General features: G+C 41.2%; 1 protein-coding gene across 16 annotated transcripts in view; it reads left to right on the top strand.

Moving 5' to 3' along the window:
- The first annotated feature begins 5,605 nt into the window (after positions 1 to 5,605).
- The window catches only part of LOC138183667 (protein muscleblind), a 401,637-nt gene continuing 394,147 nt past the window's right edge, over positions 5,606 to 13,095 (top strand). For 5 of the 16 annotated variants that reach the window (XM_069120937.1, XM_069120941.1, XM_069120939.1 and 2 more), the window contains exon 1: positions 5,616 to 6,511. The gene's annotated coding sequence lies outside the window, so the exon portion shown is untranslated. Of the gene's footprint in view, positions 6,512 to 13,095 lie in introns of all 16 variants that reach the window. The other 11 variants (XM_069120953.1, XM_069120952.1, XM_069120942.1 and 8 more) reach the window with 6 other exon arrangements.

Below are 13,095 nucleotides of genomic sequence, written 5' to 3'. Positions count from 1 at the left end.
TGAAATAATCGATGTTATTCATGTAACATCGTACTTTACATTTGTAATTTACATTTGACGCGAAATATGTATAATGTACGTATGTGTTTGTCAGCATCGTTCGTATAGTCGTTAAACTAGACAGATATGACTATGATTCGATTACTTATATACCTGATACGGAAGAAATATACTGGAGCGTGAAATTTCTTTGGTAACTCTCGTTACATACCAGGTTATGGTTACTACGGCGAGTGTCTGTCTCCCATGAGATGGAAATGGCACGACCGCGCGTTGAATAGCAGGCAATTTTATCGCTTGGAGAAGATTATGAGTCCAGCGTCTTCTCTGGTGAAGATTAGGCTACTCGTGGGGGGTGTGGTGGCTGGAGTGGGGTGGGGGGAGGCAAAATATCGTGTGTGGAACGTATTTACGGTGCCAAGGAGCACGTCGAGTTATCCACGAAAGTCAGGTTAGCACGGAGAAGCCCTCCCCACAGCTTGTTATCTTATTGTATTGTTAGTATGCCGCGATGCGCCGTCTTGGAGCAGGTTTTCTTCCCCTTAATACGTCCTTCTCCCTTTTACACTGGTTCCCTTCTTGCTTTGTCATCGCTGTTTCTCTCTCTCTCTCTCTATACTCCTCCCTTTCTTCCAGGGCTACTCGACCCTTTACTCTTGCGCGTTCTTTGCCAACACTCATCGCACTGCCAAACTATAGATCTTCTTCGTAAAACCGAGACAAAACTGTAAGAACCTATTAACGTGCAATTAAAATCTCTTCTTACGTTGTTCGTCCTGCAAATATTCTTTGTCCGTCGAATGTTACAATTTACCGTTTATTTGTTAATATAACTGGTGTGATTTTTTTGGCTTGGTGGAAAATGTAAAAAACACACAACAAAATTTAACAATATATATCCCCTTTACATTATATTCCCATATTATGGACAAAAAATAAAATGTCATTCGCTAAACTTTTGTCTTGTATTTTTCTTCCTCTTTCAGCTTATTTAATGTCTTTCCTTTTTAAGCTTTATTCAGAATTTTCGCGTCGTTACCGTAATATTTTATACAAGCAGTTTAAATGGAAAGAGGAAACAGATGATCAGATAGGTGAATAGACAGACATAGAGAAGAAAGAGGGAGAATGAACGTATGTGTGTGTGTGTGGGTGGGAGTGTGCGTGCGCGCGCGCATGTGGCGTGACTGGCGAAAGAGAGGGACACGCGTTGCCCGAGAGAACGAGAAGAGACGAACTGTCTTCATTATGCTAATGCCGTGCAACTACAGCTGACCGTGGCCAAAAATAGATGTAGATATCGTGGGATGCTGACTCGAACCTCGAGGGGGTTTTTATCCTCTCCTCACTCTGTCTTTCTCGTAGCCCTATGGCCATCCTTCTATTTCATTCTCTTCATTCGCTCAACGTTACGCTTGTTTCTCGATTCGGAAGATTCCCCGGCTTTGTCCTGCAATGAAATGGTTCCGAGGATGAAGATCGAATCGCACTTCTGCTATTCCTACTTTACGCCGTTGAAAATTTTTTCTCCCCCCTCTCGCTCTGGTCGGTTCCGACTGGCGGTCGATTTCTTCCTTTTTGTATGAAAGCCGCGCTCATTAGCTTCACCTTTGCCGAGGAGCACAATGCTTCTACGAGGGAAACTTCCTTTTCAAAAAGCAATGATTAGTTACGTAATGATACTTGTTTTTCAGGGACGTTGTGAAGACCATTGGTCAGCATCGTTAAATGCTTCATTCCTCAATTTGCCAATGGTTACACGGGCCATAAAGACGGTTCGTTAAATATTAAGTATAAAATTATGATCTCTAACACTGATGAAAAATCACGAAATCACATCCAAATTCATCTAAGCTATTCTCACCTAACATTCGTTTAAAATAACGGTACGCTAAATTAAAGGGAAAAGACTGCTATATCTAGATTCTATATATCCAATAAATATGTATATCCATCGAAGAAATGTTTATATCAACTACCACGTTATTCAAGCACTAAGAAATTAAATTTTCATGATATGTAGAAATTGCACTTCTTTATTGACTCCTCTAAAATTAGCCGACGCTGTGTCCGCAATAGACTCAACCGCATTTCCGTTTTACATCCCGTTTACGTGGTTTGTGGTCACGTTGATACCGTTGTTACGGAGGAAACGCGTGGCTGCATTAACAATCTTCCTTCGTTATCTTTTCGCTAAATTGCGAGGAGGTTTACACCGTTCTGTGTTCATAAAACAATACTGTAAAAGTGGCGCAGCGGTTTAGCACGTGAACATTAACGTAAACCGAATCACGCTCGTGCAATGGATATCTACCACCTACCACTGTCAAACGACGCTCGTACCGCATATAATTACCTTTCCAACAAACCGTACGAAGAAGGGAGAAAAATTATTTGCGAGACTTTAACGTCGTTGTTCTTGGTATTTTACCGACCGTACTTTCAATATTTCACGAAAGTTACATACAATCGTGCATGCAGATAAATTTCACCGTGTGATGGTGCTTCAAATAGGGGTTCCTCGTATTTTCGGTAACGCGGTGTCACTCTAAGGAAAAAGAAGCGACGGACACTAAGAGTGAGAAAGATGCCAGCGGACTGGTTGCAGAGCAGAAAAGAAGGAATAGAAGCTAGAGTAATGTAGCGAGTCAGCAGTTTTTGTTAAAAATTTATTCGGTTCAGTTTCATGAGAAATATCACCTTGTACCCCCTCAACGTTCCGTATCACACCTCAGCGGCTGCCTCCGGCCCCACTCTTCAGTCTTGCGTTCCACAATCCACCCTCCATTCGGCGCTTTCTTCTTCTATCTCCTCTCTTTCTAACTTTTATGTACACGTAAGTACGTATACCTGACTTGCTACGTTATATCTACCGCCGCTAGAACGGGCTATTCATTTTTCAAAGGTGCCAGAATATTCGATACGCATTGCCCCGGAACGATTTCGACAGAATTAAACGTAGATAACTGTGTTCTCAAAAATTACATTTGATGCACCGGTTTTACGATTGATGATCCGTCACACGACTAATAGGACATATTGTCATTTCTTATCGAGAGCCGAGAGATATTAAGATAACGTGTTTCAAGTGCAACGCGCTGGATTTTCGTATTTTGGAAACGGAAAGTACGTTTATATGTAGGTAGCAGAATGCTTGGCTTATCAGAGTCTGCGAGGCGAGAATGGTGCGCTTCCGCTTCCGCCTTGTCGTTGGTATCGAGAATCCCTCAAGAAAGAGTTTCGAACCGAAGGTAAAATTCGAGTTTTATCCACTATTTATCGAGGTTATAATAGTCTACGTAGATAGGGATGCTATTAACGTCTATCAATAATTGATCGATACTTATTGAAATACCAATAATATTGTCAAGATGACAGTAACTGAAGTAGAGTGACACGTAACATAATTTATCACTCAGTCCCTTTTTCCTAATCAAACTTTATTCTTATATCAGAAATTTTTCTCATCGTAGAAGTTAATTCTTCGACATCGAAGAAAAAGCTTCTCGATATCATCGATATGTATTGATATTGTTACTAATAGCAATATTTCTAATTAGTGAGCATTTTAAGATACAAATGAGAATTCGTATTATGCGGCTGTTAGTTCCTTTTTCAGTAACAAGAGCGAGGAGGCAAAATATAAAATGAAAGTGAACCGAAGAACGAATCGTAACAATGGGTCATGATAAGTTTGTGTACGTAAAGTGTACGTGCAATGTACCGTCAGAGATATTCGTGCAAACGATATGCACGGTCCTTCTGTATCAGACACCAGGATCTTTTCCTGCTGTGAACCGTAGCACACAGAGACCGTCGGTGTTGGTCTAAAGAATTTTCTACGGATCTCACTCGTTGCCTCCCTCGTACATTGTCACCTTGCCCCTTCTTTCCTGTATGCCAGGAGAACGAGATTCAGCAGGTGTATAGTATGCGCCAGAAGTTCCTTCGTCTTGTTTTTTTGGTACGAAAATGCGCTTACTTACTTTGTTACTCGATGCATTTTCACGTAGCGTAAATAGGAAATCAAGCGTGACGTGTGAAAGTGATCTCTATCGAAGCGTCGCTGTAGTACGATCGCTACATGGAAGAACCGGTATCGAAGAAAAGGATCGATTGTGAACTGTGAATCATCTCGCAACATCGTGATTTTTTTGTGAGCATGTCGTTCTTGCGTATATATGTATGATACTTATACAACTGGTGTATCTGTGCGAATGTTACGCGGTGGTCCAGGTCTATCGTATCTAAGAATCTCTGCTCGTTGCTCGCAGTGGCACATTCAAAGAGCATTGCTTTGGAATATAAAGAATTTTCCTTCGGATCTTACTACCCCTTACTTGTTTTTTCTTTGGTCGATCCTTCTCTTGCTCCGTCTTTTTTCTTGAGCGCGAGCGCATGGAGAAACAAGATTACGCTGAGGTATAGTACATGCGTTGGAAGTTCTGTTTCCTAGAGGCACAAACGAGAAGAGGAGAGAGAGAGAGAGACGGGAGAGCAAAGAAAAAGTAAGAAAGAGAGATCGACTAACCCCCTTTCACCCGCGGCGAGCGTGATAGTCAGTGGGCGATGAGCGACCAAACCTAACCTAACTCCGTTGCCGGTTCTCTACCAGGGTAAGCAGTAAGCAGGCTGGGTCGCCAGGCGACGTTGGAGAGAAAGAGATAAACTAATAAAGAGTGTGGGTGGTGGGGACTAGATCGGCGCATGCGCGCCAACGATGCTTATTGAGCCATGGAGAGGGGCGGTTGGTGCCTCATCGTCGGCGGCGGCGGTGGCGGCGGCGGCGGCGGCGGCGGCGGCGGCGGCGGCGGCGGCAGCGGCAGCGGCAGCGGCAACGGTGGTGGCGGTGACGGCGACGTGGCATGGTATACGGCCGCATGGGTGCAGCGAGGGGTGAGACGGGTAGCATATTATGCGGAGGAGGGGATCATGGCTCCTCGTAGTCGGAGAAAGGAGAGAAAAGGAAGATAAACGATGGTGAAACAGAGACAAAAGGGGAACGAACGAGACAGAGGGAGAGAGAATGAGAGAGAAGGAGAACGAGACGGTGTGTGTCACGAAAGTTCGTACGTACGATCAAGCGAGACGAAGCCGGGTGATCCAACGAAGATAGGGTGAGAATGATAAAGCGAGGGGGTAACGGAAAGGGGAGTGGAACAGTGAGAGAGAAAGCTTTAGGGGGTTGAAATTAGTGAGAGGGTGCATAGTTGTGCGATAGACGGCAGAAAGAGAAAGAAAGAAAACATAAATCTATTGCATATTAGACGAAGAACGAGAGAGACAAAATGTTGGAGAAAGAGAAGCTACGAAATGATGGTCGAGTGTGTGAATCGTGCAAGACCGTAGGTGTGATTAAGCGAGACAGACGGAGGGGAATACAGAAAAACGAATGAAATAGAAGGAGAAAGCGGCTGGAGGGAAGGGGAGAGAGAGAGAGAGAGAGAGAGTGAAAGAGAGAGAGAGAGAGAGAGAAGTAGGAGAAGTAGGTTTGTGTTGTGTGGTATGGAAAAGAGCGAGAAAGGTAGAAGGCGGGCAAGTAGTAGTGGAGGAGTGGTGGGACAGACGAGGTGGGAGCGAAAGGGGCAGGGTAGAGGGGAGGGGGAGGGGAGAGGGGGCGCTGGCATCGGACAGTCGGTGTCGCGCCAGGCCCCCGCTAGCGGCTAGCCAAGCAAGCAGCAAGCAGTCGCAATCCCGTCGCCTAACCAGCATTGCTCGCCTTACCTTTTCACCCTCTTACAAAATCGCATTCGAGGCTTCCGTCAGCTGCATATATTTGCCCCGTTCCATCAACCGGTCCCTCCGACGTCGTCCGTCGTTGCACGTCGTCGCCATTGCCGCCGCCACCGCCGCCGTTGCCGCTGCTGCTACTGCCGTCGTCATCGTCGAACACGCAGTACGTCGTCGTTATTGCCCTCGCAATCGTCGTTTAGTCGCGCGTGATTTCTTAGCAGCGGCCGTACTGAAGGGAAAAACGCGAGCGAATATATAAAAAAAATACGGAATTCTTTTGTGATCGAGTAAGCCGATTATGAGTTGGAACAGTGCAGCAGTTCACAGCAAGCACGCATCATCCGGGCCAGCGTTGTTCAAGTGAGAAAACAAGTTTTCGTGGTTTTTGGTGTCGCGAGATCCGGCTGATCGACCGGAACTGTATGGTGAGAGTAGTAAAACGGAAAGTACCTTTTTCGCCGTTTCTTCTATCTTTAGTGAGGAAGAGAGCAAGTGCAGCGTCCTTAAAGGCTATTAAATTCGCAGCTCGTATGTTACACGTTCAAAGGACAAGCCGTGTCATTGTTGATATAAGTGCTGACAAATAAGATATATATATATATACATATATACATATCTTATATATATGTATCTACTATTGGTGTGTTGTTCGTTACCACAGTGAGAAGTTGCAAACTCCAGAAGAACCAACGAGAAGGCTCGCCGACCGCCTAACCTGTCACGGTGACCGACATCACGGCGAGATCGCGGCTGATACCTCCGCGTGTTCCGGCGCAAGGTAGTACAGAGCTCTCTCTATTTTACGATACATATGTATGTGTACGCGTACATCTATATACATATGTTCGTATATACGTGCAGCTATAGAGCAATAAGTCGTACACGCCATTGCCCGCGCGTGGGCGCTGTGCTATATGCATTTGGACATATATTACGGTTCACGTCGTCATGCCAGTGACGTCATCGTTTTCGTAATTGCGTTTTTACGCCGTTGCGGAAACGATGATGTTACTGTTTCCGTTGTTTATGCTATTCAAGAGTACGTAGATTACTTAACGAAATTCATTTTACACGTTCCTCATGTCCGAGCGTTCATTCTGCTTATCGTGTTTCGATTCATTCGAATTAAAGTTGAGATTGGCAGCTGACTTGATCATTGCTCCATATTGCACGGGTTTTCGTTCGCCATACGGAGACGGACGTTGTCATACGAAACATAACCTTCGAGCCGTAGGTATGTTTGCAATTATCGAAATACGCGCGTGCGTTATCGCTGTTTTCTTCGTTACCATTGCGACGCAGAAAAAAACGCGCGCAAGTTTGTGTGTTGTTATAGCTGTTAGTTTTAAACGTGAAATGATAGACAGGCATTTTGATCTGTCACGTTTTGGTCTGGGACGAATCATATATTGACAATCGTTTTAACGTTCCATTGTACATAAGTATTTTGCAAAATATATGAATTGAAGCCGTGTAATGCGCGTTACGTGCGTAAATGTGAGTCGACCGATTAACCACGTGTCATTAATTCCTCGTTTCTTCACGCTGTCGAAGTACGAGATTTATTTATTCAAAGTAACGGTTACTAGCGCGGCAAATTTTATTTGATCATATTTCGATAATGTCAATTCGGTTTTTTTATTATTATCTTAATACTGGAACTACCAAGAATTTCTTGCATAATAATACCAATGAATTGATGAGAAGTTACAAGTTGTAGACTTTTCTTTTATAATTTTACAACTTTAATCAAATTCAATGGAATAATTAATTAATTTGTAATTCATAAAGCGTGCTTGTAGAAGTTAATCTCTCTCATTATCAAATTTGCCAACTTCTCACTTATGGCTTGTAAAATTTAATCAATAATGCTAGTTCACTTACGCAATAGAAATTTTATATATTTATAATGCTTCATTTTTTGGAAGTTTGAATGTTCCGGTAAAGTGTATGGACGCAAGCTCGTTTCTTTTCTTGCTGTGATTTTTTTTTTAAAGTTTTATCTGTTAGTCGACGGTAGTTCTAGTATTTTAAATTGATGCATAGTTTCTCATTTTCGTCGCTTTCGTAACGAGAATAGTACGTATATAATTTAATGTTCCGGTGTTCGTGATCTTTGACAAAAGTGTTCGATGATGTAATTCCGTGAAATAATCCTTCCGCGGACAAAAATATTCCCGTGGACGTAGATAGGTTCGAAGCTTGGTTACCGATGTAGATGCATCACCTGTGCCATGCACGTTCCTAAAACAAGATAACGTGATGCGTGAGAAAAACACTCGCGAAACTCGTTACTTTAGATCTATCTAAGTATCTAGCTGGTGGCTGTGATAAATATTCTGACCACTATTTTTTTCACAAGCAATATGTAAAATGCTGTTTGACCACTTTTCATGGCATTTTCATCGCCGTAATCGTACATAATCATTTCTCGATTAGAATTAAAATATTTTTTGAATATACCTTCCTGTAAACTGTTCTGAACTTCTGAAAAGCATGGACTACCAATCAAGCTCAGTTATATTTATATTTCATAAATATTTAGTTGCGTGGCAATTGACGGATGAAATAATCTACGTGCGATTAAAAATTTAGGTAGATTATTTTCTTAGGTAAATGAGTAGCCGGTTTAACTTTGAAAAGTGTTTCGGTTGTATAAGACACGGAGGCACTTCGACCCCCTCGCATTCCAGTAGAAACAGGTATATGACCTGTTATCCTTAGATATAATCTTATTTTTTCAAGATACTGGACTTTCGAAAATCGCTTGTCTTATCCCGACGTCTTTCTAAGTTATTTTATCACTTGCGCGTGTACTTCCAAATATGTAGGAGACAATTATATTTCGCGAATGTTTCACTTGCACTACTGGATATAAGTTTGAGACCAAACTTGCAATTGGATATCTCGTGCAAGTTTCTTTAAATCGGAATGAAAGATATCGTTTGTTTTATTTATATTAGTCACATATCTTACGTATCCTGTAATTAATGACTTATTCTGTTTCTAGATTCTTAGATATAGTTTCTGTTAATTTAATTAATGGTATATCTTCATTTATTTTCAAAGAAATAATTACATTGTAAGTATTTCAAGAGAAATAATTACATCAAAATTCTATTAAGACTACGACATTATTAGCTTTTGCAATGCTTCATCTTAAACATTTTTCCTTTTAATCATTTCATTATGCTTAATAATAATAATAATAATAATAATAATAATAAATGCCATCATGTTGATTATGCACTTGAAAATCATTTGTACGAATTGGTGGATTTGCCAACTGAAGAATGTGCATTGTTTCGTATATATTTGTTTGTATTGTTCTCTCATTCACTTTAAATACTTCAATAAAGAAGTTAATCACGATACGAAACGATTATTGCAGCGTTATTCTATGTGTAAATGAATGGGGCATATAGCTGTTTACTGACGAGGATTACGGTCTCAAATTTATACTGTGTGTAGTGTACGGCATTATAAGATCATTGCTTAAACAAGATTGCTTCAGGATAGTTGTTGGATTTGAGAAAAACTCAACTTTTCTATTAACCTGTTTGAAACTAGATTCAATGTGCTAATAAGTTTGTAATATATGTTAAGTTTTCTTTGATTACTTCCTGCTTGTTCTTGAAGTCATTGGAGTATTCCATTTGTAACGGCACAAATATTTTAAAATATTAAAAATACTTTCAATATTATGCATTTTGTGACCCTTAGCTTGTAGAATTTTCTCTTTGATGCCATTACACATAAGGTGTTAACGCGTCTAAAATTAATCTCATATTGAATGTTCAATAGGCTAAATAATGGGAAATGATATGACGATAGACGAACAATAAAATAGATATGAAGTTTTTGGGTAATAAATGGATGTTCTACTGTATCGTCGATAGTCGGAGGATTAATTAACGGAATACAAGGCGAATAGATAAATGATATCTCCGTAATAGGACATAATGGAAGGCAAATTTCTACGTGGCGTAAGGATGTCGAACGAATTGATGTGTAAGTGTGTGGAGTGCATCCTACACGTATCGGTGTGCGTGGCCTAACGCATCGAATTACAGTACCATCGTGGGCGTGTCCCACTAACATTCCGACCTCGGTGTCTTTTATCTTATTGAGTCTTACTACATACTACTCCATGCCGCGAACCCTTTTTAAAACGTGATGTCCTTGTTTACGACGGTCGCAGGAAGTCACACCTATGGCGTTGCCGTGTAGGCTGTATGCATGTCAGAGGATCGTTGCAGATCGAAACGAGTATGTAATAGGAAGAGTAATAGGATGAGTAATAGGATGCAAACTGCTCTGCGCTTATGGCTGGAACAATCGTTGCGCCGCGTCGCGTCATTTCTTTATATCCGTGCTTTTGATTTGCTACTTACAGTTCAGTTTGTTTTAGATGCTTGAATGATGTTAAAAACAACCCGGTTGATCGATGATTCCACTAGAATTGAAATTGAGCTAGAACCCGTGTTAGTTGTTCATATAGTACCCTAAAAACACTGGAGTTCGTTCTGATTATTTAGAACTACCTTAGAGTTACTGGCAATCAATACTAGAAATCTGGATTCTGTTCTGACTCTTCCTCCTTCTTCCGTATTCTCAAGTATCGTATAAGTATCTAGGATATTTTTATTCCAGTGTTGTACACCTACAGTTACACACACACACACACACACACACACACACACACACACACACACACACACACACACACACACACACAGTGTAACCACATAATACAATATATCAATTTAAGTAATTTTTATGAATTTGATTGCTTTGATAGTACTTATGTTAAAGGAATTTCATTTTTTTAATCGGCTTCAAGTATATCCATAAATAAATGATAGACATTTTTGAGTCGTTTTTTCTGATACACCTTGACAGTTAGGTTGACAGTGTCCACATATATTTGCAGCGCAGGAATTTTATCTTCGTTACATCTCCATTATCTTCGCTGCGCACGTTGATGATTATGGCACGGTAGTTTTTACTCATAAATTGATAAGCGATGCACTTGTGTTAAACGTATTTATTGCACACGGTAAAATATTTGTATTTTCTTATCTGAACAAATTGTTGAATTGCATAAAGCGTATCACTAACTGTTACTATTTCATATTTCAGAGATATTATCTGTTTTATTGTTATCTTCCATTCTTATTATCGTGTTTGCCGTAGGTGAAGATAGTTCCAACTATTGTTCAATTCTGCCTGCAGGAAGATTTAAAAATAGATATCATGTATTTGCTATTAGGCTATGAATTTCATTTTATCATTTATTAGAACTACCAAGTTTCAATATACGTATCTTAATGTAGTTGTCGTGCACCCCTATATCTTTTTAGTAAAAACAAACAAATCGTAAAAACAAGATATTTATGATGCGCCATTTTAACACATTTGGCAGTTTAGTGTTAAAAGGAAATTTCCAACGGAGATGATTGTGAATAGTTCTTCTAGAATCGGTAGGAATTACCCCATGACATCATCGTTCGTGATCACGATTCACGATACTAAGATACAAGAAGCGAAATACATAGAAGTAAAGATAGAGAGGGAGAAAGATAGAGTAACCGGCGTGTTATGGATTGTGTGACGTAACTGAGTCGAAATTATCTTGGTTAATAGTGTGTCAGAAGTTTTAGTTCCCCGTGAGCCGCTCGGCTCCGTGCGTTTTCACGTTTTTGTCACGCTTTTACGGTAAAACCGTTCCCGAAAATAAAACACAGAAATTGTGTATAGAGTTACAAACGCGGTAGGGATCCCCGGCGAGGAACTTCTATTTATACCATTTCGTGTTGGTCGTGTGCCAAACAGAAAATCACATTTATATCAAATGTCGTTAATTTACAATCTTCACAAAACATCCGTGGACGAATTTTCGCTGGGTCGTGGCTGTGCAGGATCTATACGTAGTTGGCCCACGAAGTCGTAAATCGTTTCACAGATCGCCCGGTCGGTTACACGCGACGCCACGACGTGGCGTAAGGCGTAAGATATATGTCCTTCTAATCGCGGTATTTCTGCCTCCGTGTAGTCGCGCGACTCTTCTAGGACAACATAATCACCACAATTCCGCGGTCGGTACGGAAAACTTATCGACGCCCGGTCGATCGATAACGCGAGAAGGCCATCTAGATTACGAACTCTCTACGTCCGACAAAATTTCGTTTTCGTGTAATATATATATATATATATATATATATATATATATATATATATATATATATATATGCATAGAGATGCTCGCGCACCAGTTGCGTCTATGTGAACCCTGAAAGCGTACGAAAAAAAAGACGCGCGCGATGACAAGAATCATCGTAGTCGTGTGACACGGTGAAAGTGAGGACATAGAAGCAGATACGTTGTGAGCGTATAACGTTGCATGCGCTTATTAGAAACTCATCAAAGAAAGTCGATGGGGAGGGAACAGGAAGAGGTAGTGGCGCGCGCAAGAAGTACACTTGCGAACGACAACGCAATTCGTGAGACATGGCATCGCTTTGCGTTAAAGGACAGGCGAGTCGTCGAGGCTGAAAGCACAAAGGGGGTAAGGAACAACGATAAGGGACAAACGTAAAGTGCAGGATGTATCAAAAACTTCAGAAGTATATAATACTCGTGAAAACGAGCAAAATAGCGGTAGCAGGCGCGAGTTCAGGTATCACTATCTCGGCAATTATAAGATATTTTTATATCGTTTGTTTAATATGACTTCCGTTCGACAAGGGTTTCGATGCGTTCCCTCATAAAAGCACGCACTAGCACGTTGAAAGATCACTAGCTTTCCCCTTATCTTTCGATAATAGATGACAATCTTCGATTCATCGTGTTAATTTATCCAACGGTTAACCGGTTTACTGTACGCCATATTTTTCTAAATGGCGTGGCGGACAACACGATAGTTCGTTAGACTATTACAGGCTCATAGTAGAAATTTTCTTACAACTTCGGAACCAATGATACCTAGATCCACGTTTAATGATGTATTTTTCCTTCCTTTGACGAGCACCAGACGCCTCTGAAGTTTGACCACAATTTTTTGGAACACCCTGTATATATGTAGTATATAACGCGTTGCCAACGTTAACGACGAAAAAGAGAAAGGGAGAGAAAGCTCGAAGCCTTAAGGTCGATTTTAGTGTCTGTCCCTGAACATTTCTGGGCATCGCGTATATGTGTAGGCGGGGTGGGTGTGCCTCGTTTTAATTTTAGTCCCGTGACAGCCTGCTCCCGCGAGGGAGAGATAGGTGGCGTTGACCCGCCAACGTAACCTACAAATATTTCTCTCTCTTTCTCTCTCTCTCTCTCTCTCTCTCTCTCCCCCTCTCTCTCTCTCCTGTC

Source organism: Bombus flavifrons, chromosome 9 (assembly GCF_040668555.2).
Source record: "Bombus flavifrons isolate JBK064 chromosome 9, iyBomFlav1_principal, whole genome shotgun sequence".
Taxonomy (NCBI): Eukaryota; Metazoa; Arthropoda; class Insecta; order Hymenoptera; family Apidae; genus Bombus; species Bombus flavifrons.
Note: the sequence above shows the minus strand (reverse complement) of the source record. Positions and strands in the feature narration are given on the sequence as shown.